This window comes from Suncus etruscus, chromosome 19 (assembly GCF_024139225.1).
Source record: "Suncus etruscus isolate mSunEtr1 chromosome 19, mSunEtr1.pri.cur, whole genome shotgun sequence".
NCBI lineage: Eukaryota > Metazoa > Chordata > Mammalia > Eulipotyphla > Soricidae > Suncus > Suncus etruscus.
In genome coordinates this window covers 1,591,699-1,605,000 of record NC_064866.1, presented here as the reverse complement: position 1 = coordinate 1,605,000, position 13,302 = coordinate 1,591,699, and the positions used below count along the sequence as shown (strand labels likewise).

The following is a 13,302-nucleotide window of genomic DNA, read 5'->3' as shown; positions in this document are numbered from 1 at the left end:
GATGGACAGAGATACAGGAAAAGACTAATCTAGTCAATTGTTGGAGAAAATGCATTTTTAGAATCTAGCAGCATGAAAATAATTCGCCTAGGATGCAAATAAATTCTCTCATCCTGGAGTTACAGTTTTAGACTATGTTCTCTGAAAACAGCTGCATTTTATGGGGAAAAATTGGTATGTATGCATGATCTGGGAGGGTATTTTAGCCTTGCATAGAAGGTTTCATCTCAGGTTCTATCTCCAGGGCCACCAAAACAAAAGAAATAGGCAAACAAAAGGCAAACAGTACCTGCAATACTTTTTGTACTGTTTACCTGGAAACAGGGCTGGAAAAGCAAACAGGGTTAAGAACAACAGAGGCTAGAGAGATACAAAGCGGTAGGGCATTTGCCTTGCATGAAGCCCATCCAGGATAGATGGTGGTTCGAAACCCGGCACCCCATATGGTCCCCCGTGTCTGCCAGGAAAGATTTCTGAGCACAGAGCCAGGAATAACCTCTGAGCACCCAAAAGCTGACAGGGAAAAAGTTCTCCAAGTCAGGAGGGTAGAATAATTGTACAGCAGGGAGGATGCTTTTCCTGCATGCAAGCCAACCTGAGTTTGATCTCTGGCATCCCATATCTCTGACTCTGCCAGGAACATTGTTGGGTGTGGCCCCCAAAACAAAACATGGCAAAAACAAGTATCAAGAGGGGAAGATAACGACAAATCAGCGTTGAATTTACAGACAGTTTTTGCCCTTCTTGAAGAATTTAGAGGCCCAAGCAACAGTACAGTGGGGAAGGTATTTGCCCTGCCTATGGGCACCCCAGGTTTGATCCTCAGCATCCCATATGGTTCTTCCATGCTACTATCAGGAGTAATTCCTGAGGGCAGACTAGGAGTAAGCCCTGAGGACTGCTGGGTGTGGCCCCAAAAGAAAAATAAAAAACTGGGCCAGAGAGATAGCATGGAGGTAAGGCGTTTGCCTTGCATGCAGAAGGTCATTGGTTCAAATCCCGGCATCCCATAGGGTCCCCCGAGCCTGCCAGAGGTGATTTCTGAGCACTGCCGGGTGTGACCCCCCAAAAAAATTAATTAAAAAATAAAAGAACGTCTACAGCCATACCACCCTGAACACGCCTAATCTCGTCTGATCTCAGAAGCCAGGCAGGGTTGGGTCTGGTTAGTACTTGGATGGGAGACCGACTGGGAATACCAGGTGCTGTAGGCTTTAAAACAAACAAACAAACAAACAAATAAATAAAAGAACATGAGACCGGAGCGGTGGCACTAGCAGTAGGGCATCTGCCTTGCACTTGCTAACCTAGGATGGACCGCCATTCGATTCCCCGGTGTCCCATATGGTCCCTCAAGCCAGGAGAGATTTCTGAGCACAGAGCCAGGAGTAACTCCTGAGCACCACTGGGTGTGTCCCCAAAACCAAAAGTAAATAAATAAATAAATAAATAAACAAACAGAAAGAATGTGGCCAAAGCAATAGTTTAGTAGATAAGGTATTTGCCTTTCATGGGGTTTAATCCCCAGCACCCCAGAAGGCTGACCATGCCAAGAGTAAATAAATCCTGAGTGCAGGAGCCAGAAGCAAACCCTGAGCATTACCAGGTGTGTCCCCAAAACTAAAAAGAATGCCTTCCCCTAAAGAGAAGAGAAATACTTTGCATGTTACTATGTAAAAATGCATTTAAACCAAGTATAGGATTAGTCGCTGTCAACCACTCTTTAGTCAAATTACTGTTCGCTGGACTCCACTGCAACGTGGCCCTCAAGTGCTTTCCTGTATTAATCCAGTTAATCCTTACAATAATACTATCTGATAATTATGATCAGCAACCCCACTTTATAAATGATATGAAGCTCAGGACTTTGCTGTCTCTCCCTAAGGCCGTAGAGCTAGTAAAGGACAAAGCCAGCATTCAAATCCAAGCCCTGTGGCTCCAAAGCTTGGGGTCCTAACCACTAGGCCATATAGCATTTCCTTTTTCTGCTTTTAGGGGGCCATATCCAGCAGTGCTCCTGGCTCTGCACTCAAGAATCATTCCTAGGGGCCGGAGAGATAGCATGGAGGTAAGGCATTTGCCTTTCATGCAGGAGGTCATCCGTTGGAATCCAGGCGCCCCAGCCCCATATGGTCCCCGGTGCCTGCCAGGAGCAATTCCTGAGCCTGGAGCCAGGAATAACCCCTGAGCACTGCCGGGTGTGACCCAAAAACCACAAAGAAAAAAAAAAAAGAATCATTCCTAGGGGCTGAAATGATAGCACAATGGATAGGATTTTGTCTTGTATGCAGTTGACTTGAGTTCTTAGTGACCCTCAGGGTTACTCCTGGCTCTGTGCTCAGAAATTGGTCCTGGCTTGGGGGACCATATGGGATCGAACCTTGATCCGTCCTGGGTCAACCGCGTGCCCTACCCACTGTACTATCTCTCTGGCCTCACGATAGTGTTTTGAACTTTAACAATAAAATGCACCCATACTACAAACCTACAGTAATGATGAATAAAGAGAAGAAAAGAAAAGGGCCTCACCTTGGAGGCAGAAGAGGGACTTGAATCCTACAATGACACTCACTTGTATGGGCCATCTTCTATCTTTGGACCAGTTTTCAACCTGCAAAATGGGGGACAACTCTAGCCTGCCCAGGTGAGGTGGACAGAGGCAGAGGTCAGCATGAAAGTTCTCCACAAACCCCAAATACTTCACAGAGGGAAGGCAGCGCCTTTCTCAAGCAGCTCTGGAAAGAACTGGGGGAGATAAGTGGCCTGGGTGGGACAAGTGCCTACATCTAGAGTTCCCCTGGGCACGTCACCCTCTAGAACCAGAGAATCCAGTCTGGAGGGTAACTGGCATCACCCCAGAATCCCAACCCAAAGCAAGACGAGAGGACAGTTTTCTGGGTGCCCAATGAGCTGAGGGCTTTTCGGGGGGAGCTTCAGGATGGATACCCCTAAAATATTGAGCAGGAGACACAGAGAGATTGGGGAGGAAGTGAAATGTCTTCTCTAGGGAAAAAGGAACAGAGCTAATCACAAGGTGAGCAGGCCTTTAGCCTCATAAGCATTCTTGGGGTGAAGCCCAGCCACCTCCAAATTACAGGCGGCCTCTGGGTTCTGTTCAAACAAATCTCGGCTGTGACTCACCCTCCTTCCATGCAGGGAGGGGTGTAAAGGCAGAGCTGGGGTGAAAGATCAAGACGCAGACGTGATAGGGATATAATCAGGCAGCCCAGGGACTCTCAAAGAGGCCCCCCAGTTCCTTCTCCCAGGGTGCTTGGTCCCCAAACCAACAAAACGACATAAACATAAACTGTGGTGGTAGGGGAGACACCAAAGTTTCTCGAAGAGAGGGTAGAAGGGGGTCCAAATTGGGGGTTCACTGTCCCCTTGTAAAGGACTCTGCCATTTCTCAGTCCTCAACAAGATGGCTGTCCAATGGCTTACACCCAACAACAGCAGTCGCCACCTCAATTGACCCCTGCTCAGAAGTGACTAGGCAGGCCCAGGAAGTCCATGAGGAAAGAGGTCCTTCTCTAGAAGCTGAGGGATCCCCTAAATTGACAAAAAGGGTGCAGGTCCCAGGAGCTCTGGTCCTACTTTCCCTCTGGTTACCAAGCAGCTTCTGGTTTGGCAGCTCCTAGAGGCCCCGGCTGGACAGGCCCTGGCTTTTGGGTGTCTGGGAGGTGAGATGAGAAAAGGGGTTTTAGGGTGGCGCGAAGTGAAGGGGCCTTTCTTTCACCTGGAGTCCTGGCACAGGAAGAGGTTGGTTCTAGTCACCTGCACCCCTTCCCTTTCCTCCAGGAAGTTCATCAGTTTTTTCTCAATGAGGCCAGTCTCGAACCCAGGGCAATTCCCCTGCAACTCTCTCTTCCTTCCCTCCCCTTATCACCTTGGTTTGTTTGTTGATTTGTTTTTTGCTTTCATACTCCCAGCCCCTGAAAGACCATCTCTCTCTCTCTCTCTCTCTCTCTCTCTCTCTCTCTCTCTCTCTCTCTCTCTCTCTCTCTCTCTCTCTCTCTCTTTCTCTGTCTCTCACAATTAATTTACTTTATTTATTTTTGTGTTTTTGTTTATTTGAGGTCCATCCCCAGTGGAGCTCATAAGTTATTCCTGGCAGACTCAGGAGCCCACATGGAATGCTGGGAATGGAAACTGAGTCAGCCATGTGCAAGGTAAATGCCCTACCCACTGTGCCATCACTCCGGCCCTAATTTATTTACTTTATTTGAAGAACGTACATCACATGGTTGACTCAATTTACATAGACCATTTCTCTTGCCATCTGTCCACCCATCCCATCAGAAGCTCTATTTCTCCTTCCCTTCCTGTTCCTGGTGGCCAGGCTTAAATCTGGGACACCCTCTTCCCCCAACTAAACCTCCACACCCATGGAAAACACAGATGTTTCACAAGATGGTATGTCACCCAAAGAGAGAAGGGAGGGTGAGGATCGTAATGAGGGCAGGCGGTGAGGCCCACCCCACCGGCTCTGAACACATGTGTCTGGAACCGAAACCATCTGCAGTCACACCCCCACCCTCACCCTGGAGAAATATGGGGAGATGTTGGCACCAAATGCCAAGCAGGTGATTGGGTAAACTTCCCCTCCCAATCTTCCACAGGGCCCCAGGATTCCTCCAGCTCCTTGAAAGACTGCAGGACTCAGCTTACGAGCACCCAGAGGACAGCTGCAAAAAGGTTGTGGAGGGGCCGGAGAGATAGCATGGAGGTAAGGCGTTTGCCTCTCATGCAAAAGGTCATCGGTTCGAATCCCGGCGTCCCATATGGTCCCCCGTGCTCGCCAGGAGCGACTTCTGAGCATGGAGCCAGGAGTAACTCCTGAGCACTGCCGGGTGAGACCCAAAAAAAAAAAAAAAAAAAGGTTGTGGAGAGAGAGGTACATTCATGTAGGCTGAGGCAGGGACAGGTCTCAAGGGTAGAAAGCATCATGGTGCCCAGCAGGGTCCTGTGCTGAAGTTTTCCCTCCCAGCCAGGCTCAGAGCCTGCATTTGCACCATCTCAGACTTCTCTTCATTCCTTTAGAGAAATCCTCTTTTTATTTTGTTTGTTTTTGGGTTTACTCCAGCCTTTGCACTCAGGAATTACTCAGGCTTCTGGGATGTAAGAATTGAATCTATCCAGGTTGGCTGTGTGCAAGGCAAAAACTCTACCCACCATACTATATATCACTCTGGCTCTGATAAATTCTCTTTAAAATACAACTGCACGGTGTCTGGGGAAATGGTTCAGTGCAACCCTTGCAGATGTCAAGCCGTGAGTTCAATCCCCAGAACTGCAAAACATGCAACAACCTAAAATACAACTATGCCAACCAAAGTCCAGTTTGAGGTGTTTCTCTCCAAGAAAAATAAAACATGTCCATGTAAAAATTTGTTAAGAAATGGTAGCTGGGGCCCGGAGAGATAGCACAGCGGCATTTGCCTTGCAAGCAGCTGATCCAGGACCAAAGGTGGTTGGTTCAAATCCCGGTGTCCCATATGGCCCCCCGTGCCTGCCAGGAGCTATTTCTGAGCAGACAGCCAGGAAAAACCCCTGAGCAATGCCGGGTGTGGCCCAAAAACAAACAAACAAACAAGAATATTCATCTTTCAGGCCTGGAGAGATAGCACAGTGATAGGGCGTTTGCCTTGCAAGCAGTAAATCCAGGACTGACGGTGGTTCGAATCCCAGCATCCCACATGGTCCCCTGTGCCTGCTAGGAGTGATTTCTGAGTGCAGAGCCAGGAGGGAACCATGAGTACCACTGAGTGTGACCCAAAATAAAAAATAATACTAATAATAAAATAAAACAAGCCAGCAGTAACCCCTGAGCACCACTGGGTGTGGCCCAAAAAACAAAACAAAACAAAAAAAGAAATGGTAGCTGACGATGGGGCTGGAGCAGTGGTACAAGCAGTAGGGCATCAACCTTGCACGAACTAACCTAGGACAGATCACGGTTAGATCTCCCGGCGCCCCATATGGTCCTGCAAACCAGGAGCAATTTCTGAGCACAGAGCCAGGAGTAACCAACCCCTGAGTGTCACCGGGTGTGCCCCCCCAAAAAAAGAAAAACAAAAAAGAAATGGTAACTGATCATAGCAGCATCCCTCATAACCACCCCAAATAACCAACATTGATCCATGATAAAATGATGTGATGTGTGTCCATACATATGAGGAAATATTAATTCAGTCGTAAGAAGAAATGAGCCAATGGTTCATGTTACAACACGGAAGAACCTCAAAAACATGCTAGTTGAAAGAAGCCAGGTACAAAGGAGGACATAATTATATAATTGCACTTACATAAAGTGTCTAGAGAGGGACTCGAGAAATAGTACGGAAGTCAGGCATATGCCTCGCATGCAGCTGACCCAAGACTACATATGGTCATCTGAGCACTGCCATGTGTGACCTGACCCAAACCTCTCCCTTCAGCAAAGAAATCCCAGAATAAGCCAATCTTTTGGAAAAGGAAGTAAACTGACAGTCGCCAAGGATGGTGGGGGGAAGGAGATAAGTCACTATCAGTGGATTTAGGTTTCTTTGTGGGTGTCTGAAATGCTCTTGAAACAGTGTTGAGGACTATACAACATTGAATATATACATATATATTTTTGTTTGTTTGTTTGTTTTTTGGGCCACCACACCTAGAGGCTCTCAGGGGTTACTCCTGGCTCTCTGCGCTCAGAAATCACTCCTGGCAGGCTCAGGGGACCATATGGGATGTCGGGGATCGAAGCCAGGTCTGTCCTAGCTTGGCTGCATGCAAGGCAAATTGCCCTACCGCTGTGCTATCTCTCCAACCCCTATACATATGTAATGTTAAACCAAGAAATTATATACTTTAGGGGCCGGGCGGTGGCGCTAAAGGTAAGGTGCCTGCCTTACCTGCGCTAGCCTAGGACGGACCGCGGTTCGATCCCCCGGCGTCCCATATGATCCCCCAAGCCAGGAGCAACTTCTGAGCGCATAGCCAGGAGTAACCCCTGAGCGTCACCGGGTGTGGCCCAAAAACCAAAAAAAAAAAAAAAAAAAAAAAAGAAATTATATACTTTAATAGAGCTTTATAGGAGATGTAAATTATATCTCAAACTATTACAAAAAGAAAACAAGCAGCTGGAGTGATAGCTCAGCAGGTAGGGTGTTTACCTTGCAAGCAGCCAGCCCAGGTTCGAACCCCAGCATTCCATATGGTCCCCCAAGCCTGCCGGGAGTGATTTCTGAGTATAGAGCTAGGAGTAACCCCTGAGCGTTGTGGGATGTGGCCCCAAAATATAAACAAAATAAAATAAACAAAGTGAGGTTCAGATTAAGAAGTCAAACAGATAGTACAACAAGCAGGGTATTTGCCCTGCATATGGACGAAAAGGGTTTGATCCCCTGCACCCAACATGGTCCCCCGAGCCTGCCAGGAGAGATTTCTGAGTGCAAAGCCAGAAGTGACCCCCTGAGCATCACTGGGTGTGGCCCAAAAAACAATCAATCCATCAATAAATAAAGTTTAAAAAAAAAAAAAAGACTGGAATTCTCACTCTCCCTTCATCCATCGGCCAAGACACTTACAGTTAAAACTACAGTATATTCGGGGCCGGGAAGGTGGCGCTAGAGGCAAGGTGTCTGCCTTGCAAGCGCTAGCGTAGGACGGACCACGGTTCGATCCCCCGGCGTCCCATATGGTCCCCCCAAGCCAGGGGCTATTTCTAAGCACATAGCCAGGAGTAACCCCTGAGCGTCAAACGGGTGTGGCCCAAAAACCAAAAAAAAAAAAAAAAAAAAAAAACTACAGTATATTCTAAGTGGCAAACAAAAAATAAATACTAATGTCCGAGCTCTTACTTTGTGCAGGACACCGTGCTTAAAGCTTCAAGTGCATGGTCTTTCTTCTTTTGTTTTAGTTTGGGGTCATACCTGGTGACACTCAGGGCTTACACTTGGCTCCGCACTCAGGAATTGCTCCTGGCAGTGCTCAATAGACCACATGGATGCCAAGGATCGAACCTGGGTTGGGGGAAGTGGGGAAGCTTCAGGCTTTACTTGGTTCCCCTCAACTCTGTCCTGAGGGTCATTCCCAGTGGTTCCTGGGGGACTGCGCAGTGCTGGGCAGCAACTCCAGGGCCCTACATGAAAGCCCGCACCCAAGTCCTTTGAGCTCTTTCCCTGGCCTCACTGACCACTTTTTCAATTGCTGGGGATGGGAGAATGACGTTTTGGGAGTGAAACCCGGGTTCAAGTCAACGCACGCTCTGATACTTGCATATCCCAGACTCACCCCTTGTTATTTTCTGTTTGTTTTTTATTTTTTGGTTTTGGGGCCACACTCAGTGATGCTCAGGGGTTACTCCTGGCTCTGTGTTCAGAAATTGCTCCTGGCTTGGGGAACCCTATGGGACGCCAGGGGATCGAACCACAGTTCACCCTAGGTTGGCGTGTGCCAGGCAAATGCCCTACCGCCTGCGCCACTGCTCCGGCCCCATGGTTATTTAATTCTCAGAACAATCTCATATGAATAGTACATTATCCCGTTTTATTTTTATTTATTCATTTTTGAGTTTTTTAAGGTGTCCCAGCTTGAGGCTCTCAGGGGTTACTCTTGGCTCTGTGCTCAGAAATTGCTCCTGGCAGGCTCAAGGGACCATATGGGATGCTGGGATCAAACCTGAGAGGGCCACATGCAAGGCACTGTACCATCACTCCAGCCCCTATTTGTTTTGGGCTCACTCCTAGCTCTGTGCTCAGAAATTACTCCTAGCAAGCTTTAGGGGGACCATATAGTATGCTGGGGTTCAAACCCAGGTCAATCTTCTGCAAGGCAAACGCCCTATCTGTTGTGCTTTCACTCCAGCCCAAGAGTGATTCTTAAGTGCAGAGCCAGGGAGTAACCCAGGTGTGGCCCCAAAACAAAAACAAAACAAAACAAAAAACACAAAAGGAAACTGCTTCCAGTTTGCCTTTGCTCGGAGATTTCCCAGGGTGTCTCTCAGCCGTCTGACGCAAACCTAAAGAGGTGCTGTGGCACTAGGATAGAGCATCTAGGCTGGGATGGCGTATACAGTTCTTTGGACCTAACTCAGGACCTGTGTGTGCAAGGCAGGGCTCGACCACTCAGCAGCGTCCCAGCCCTAGATATTCTTCCAATCATACGTATTTATTCTTTCAGTTAAAAAGAAATAAAAGAGGGGCCGGAGAGATAGCATGGAGGTAAGGCATATGCCTTGCATGCAGAAGGTCGGTGGTTCGAATCTCAGCGTCCCATATGGTCCCCCGAGCCTGCCAGGTCCGATTTCTGAGCGTAGAGCCAGGAGTAACCCCTGAGCGCTGCCGGGTATGACCCAAAAAAAAAAAAAATAGATCATCAAAATTTAAAATGAGGAGGCCAAGGAGAGTGCTCAACAGGCTGAGGACATGTTCTGCATACAGGAAGCCCACGTTCTAGTCCTAGAATTGCATATGATCCCTGAGCACCACCAGATACAGCTCCCAAGCCAAAATGCAATAATAATAGATGAATGAACACAAATTTCAATTTATGTAGAGGACAGGGATATGGCTTGATGGTAGAACACCTGCCTTGAGGGCCAGAGAGATAGCACAGTGGTAAGGTGTTTGCCTTGCATGCAGCGGACCCGGGAGGGACCTGGTTTGATTCCCAGAATCCCATCTGATTCCCCGAGCTTGCAAGGAGCTATTTCTGAGCTCAGAGCCCGGAGTAGCCCCTGAGTGCCACGGGGTGTGACCCTCCCGCAAAAAAAAACATTTACAATAACCTCAAGTCTAAGGCAGAGAACATTTACTACTTGCCACATGACTTTCTCTCTCTACTAGTAAAAGCAGTGGATTTGGCTCTCGAGAATGTCTTTTGCCTTCCTGGGTCCCCTGAAGTGACTATAGGGAAAATGGCCCGAGCCTGCCCTGGCCAGAAAGCCTGGTACCTACTACCTGGAACCTTTGTTTTTGGCTCAGGGACCATATGGGATGCTGGGGACCGAACCCAAGTCTGTGGGGTGCCAGGCCCTACCCGCTGTACTATTTCTCTGGCCCCATGCTGCCTGAAACCTAAATAGAACCAAAGTAAACCCCAAAATAACAGCTGAGACTATTCACCCAAAAGTGGAACCCCTAAATAGCTGATCCCATCTATGAAGCTCCTTTGGTTTGATTTTTTTTTTTTTTAATTTTTGGGTCACACCCAGTGGCGGTCAAGGGTTACTCCTGACTCTGCAGTCAGAAATTGCTCCTAGCAGGCTCCAGGGATCATATGGGATGCTGGGGGTCAAACTGTGGTCCATCCAGATTGAACACATGCAAGGAAAACACCCTACCGCTGTGCTATCACTCCGGCCTGGTTTGAACTTTTTAAACTTTACCTTAAAATATGGTAGCTGCCCATTTCCCTCTAATAAAGTCCTCTCCTGGGTTGGGAGAGATAGTACAGCAGTGAGCTTACCTTGCATGTGTCTGGCCCAGGTTTAATCCCCAAAATCCCATCTGGGCCCCGCGAGCTCCACCAAGAATAAAACCTCAGAGTCAGAAGCAAACTGGATGTGTTCTTTTTAATTATATATATATTTTTTTTTTTGGGTCACACCCGGCGGTGCTCAGGGATTACTCCTGGCTGTCTGCTCAGAAGTAGCTCCTGGCAGGCACGGGGGACCATATGGGACACCGGGATTCGAACCAACCACCTTTGGTCCTGATCGGCTGCTTGCAAGGCAAATGCCGCTGTGCTATCTCTCCGGGCCCGGATGTGTTCTTCTATAAAAAAAAATCCTGGGGCCGGAGAGATAGCATGGAGGTAAGGCGTTTGCCTTTCATGCAGAAGGTCATCGGTTCGAATCCCGGCGTCCCATATGGTCCCCCGTGCCTGCCAGGAGCAATTTCTGAGCATGGAGCCAGGAGTAACCCCTGAGCACTGCCGGGTGTGACCCAAAAACCACAAAAAAAAAAAAAAAAAAATCCTATTTTTGGTTTTGTTGTTGTTTGGTATTTGGAGGGGACACACCTATGGCCATGCTCAGGGGACCTTTTGGAGAGCTGAGGATTGAACCCAGGTCAGCCACATACAAGACAAGCTCTCTACCTGCAGTAATGCTCTTTCTAGCTCTTTCTCTTCTTTTTTTTTTTTTTTTTTTTTTTTTTTTTTGGTTTTGGGGACACCCCCGGCACCCCTCAGGGGTTACTCCTGGCTCTACGCTCAGAAATCGCTCCTGGCAGGCTCAGGGGACCATATGGGACGCCGGGATTCGAACCGATGACCTTCTGCATGAAAGGCAAACTCCTTACCCTCCATGCTATCTCTCCGGCCCCTAACATTTTTTTTTTTTTTTTTGGTTTTTGGGCTCTTTCTCTTCTTAAACTAGCTAGAGTCACTCTCTGTTGCTTAAGGAACCTGAGGAGGGTGAAGTGTTTTGAGATTTATTTGAGTTTTTATTGCCCCTGTAACTTATACAGTGGCTCATAATTTTGGGGGGCATATCAGTGACCCCCCCAACTGGAGATCAAATGCCCAAACAGCTGTACTATTGCTCTGACCTGTGGCTCACAGGTTTTTATTTGAAAAACATTTCATAGCATATACATCTTCAACTATAATAGATAAATATATCCTTATATCTATATTTGTATAAATATTCATGCAGGTGTTTATATAGCTACCACTATATTAGATAATAGTAGCTCAATAGATATGTTATTAAAACTGCCTCTTTTTTCCTTTTTTTTTTTTTTTTTTTTTTGGTTTTTGGGTCACACCCGGCTGCGCTCAGAGGTTCCTCCTGGCTCTACGCTCAGAAATCGCTCCTGGCAGGCTCAGGGGACCATATGGGATGCCGGGACTCGAACCACCGTCCTTCTGCATACAAGGCAAATGCCCTACTTCCATGCTATCTAGCCAGCCCCACTGCGCCTTTTTTTTTTTGAGGGGGGTTTGGGCCACACCCAGAGTGCTCAGGGGTTACTCCTGACTCTGAGCTCAGGTGGTGCCTGGGGGTCCAGATGGGATGCCAGGATCGAACCCAGGTCAGCCACATGCAAGGCAAATGACCTACCTGCCGTGCTATATCACTCCAAACTCTGAAATTATACTTCTGCCCAAAATTGTCTGCTTTGACGCTCTAAGAGTGTTAATTCTATTTTTAAGGCCTGAAGAGCAGTTTTCAGGGTACAATGAAATCGAGATGGTATCAAGATTTCCCGATGCCCTATTCCCACATATAATTTCCCCCCTGTATCAGCGTCATTCTTCAGAACTGTACATTTTGGGCCGGGAGAGATAGCACAGTGGTGTTTGCCTTACAAGCAGCCAATCCAGGACCTAAGGTGGTTGGTTCGAATCCCGGTGTCCCATATGGTCCCCCGTGCCTGCCAGGAGCGATTTCTGAGCAGACAGTCAGGAGTAACCCCTGAGCACTGCCGGGTGTGGCCCAAAAACCAAAAAAAAAAAAAAAAAAAAAAAAAGAACTGTACATTTTATTTTACCAAGAATAAACTATATTGAAACATCATAATCACCCAGTGTCCAAAGGATTCAAGCAACAAAGTAAAGGCTATGTGAGTTATATGATTTGGATAAAAACAAGAATATTCGGGCCCGGAGAGATAGCACAGCGGCGTTTGCCTTGCAAGCAGCCGATACAGGACCAAAGGTGGTTGGTACGAATCCCAGTGTCCCATATGGTCCCCCGTGCCTGCCAGGAGCTATTTCTGAGCAGACAGCCAGGAGTAACCCCTGAGCAACGCCGGGTGTGGCCCAAAAACAAACAAACAAACAAAAAACAAGAATATTCATCTTTCAGGCCTGGAGAGATAGCACAGTGATAGGGCGTCTGCCTTGCAAGCAGTAAATCCAGGACGAACGGTGGTTCGAATCCCAGCACCCTGCATGGTCCCCTGTGCCTGCTAGGAGCGATTTCTGAGTGCAGAGCCAGGAGGAAACCCTGAGTACCACTGAGTGTGACCCAAAATAAAAAATAATAATAATAAAATAAAACAAGCCAGCAGTATCTCCAGGTCCATACCTGGAGTCAGGCTTAAGGGAGAGAATTTAAGAGATGGGAAATAGTGGAGAGTTACAACTTCTGTCCATTTATTGTTCACTTTGCACCTGAGCTCTCATTGAATGATCAAGAATGTCTGACAGGTTCCTGGGAACTCTCAGAGCCATGGACTTGACCTCGGCTGGTTCAGAGGAGAGGACAGAGCCTTCTTTCTGGGGGCAAAGCCTCCTGATTATTTATTTATCATTTCTTCCCCCTGCTTAAGCGCTCAGGAATTTCGCCAAGATCAGATCTAGGCAATGGTTATT

The 13,302-nt window shown here is 47.7% G+C and overlaps 1 protein-coding gene and 1 pseudogene across 1 annotated transcript in view; one reads left to right on the top strand and one right to left on the bottom strand.

Moving 5' to 3' along the window:
- TUFT1 (tuftelin 1) overlaps nucleotides 1-13,302 on the bottom strand; it is a 62,686-nt gene that overhangs the window by 47,384 nt on the left and 2,000 nt on the right. The gene's annotated exons all lie outside the window — the stretch shown is intronic.
- On the top strand, nucleotides 1,096-1,214 carry LOC125997620 (uncharacterized; annotated as a pseudogene).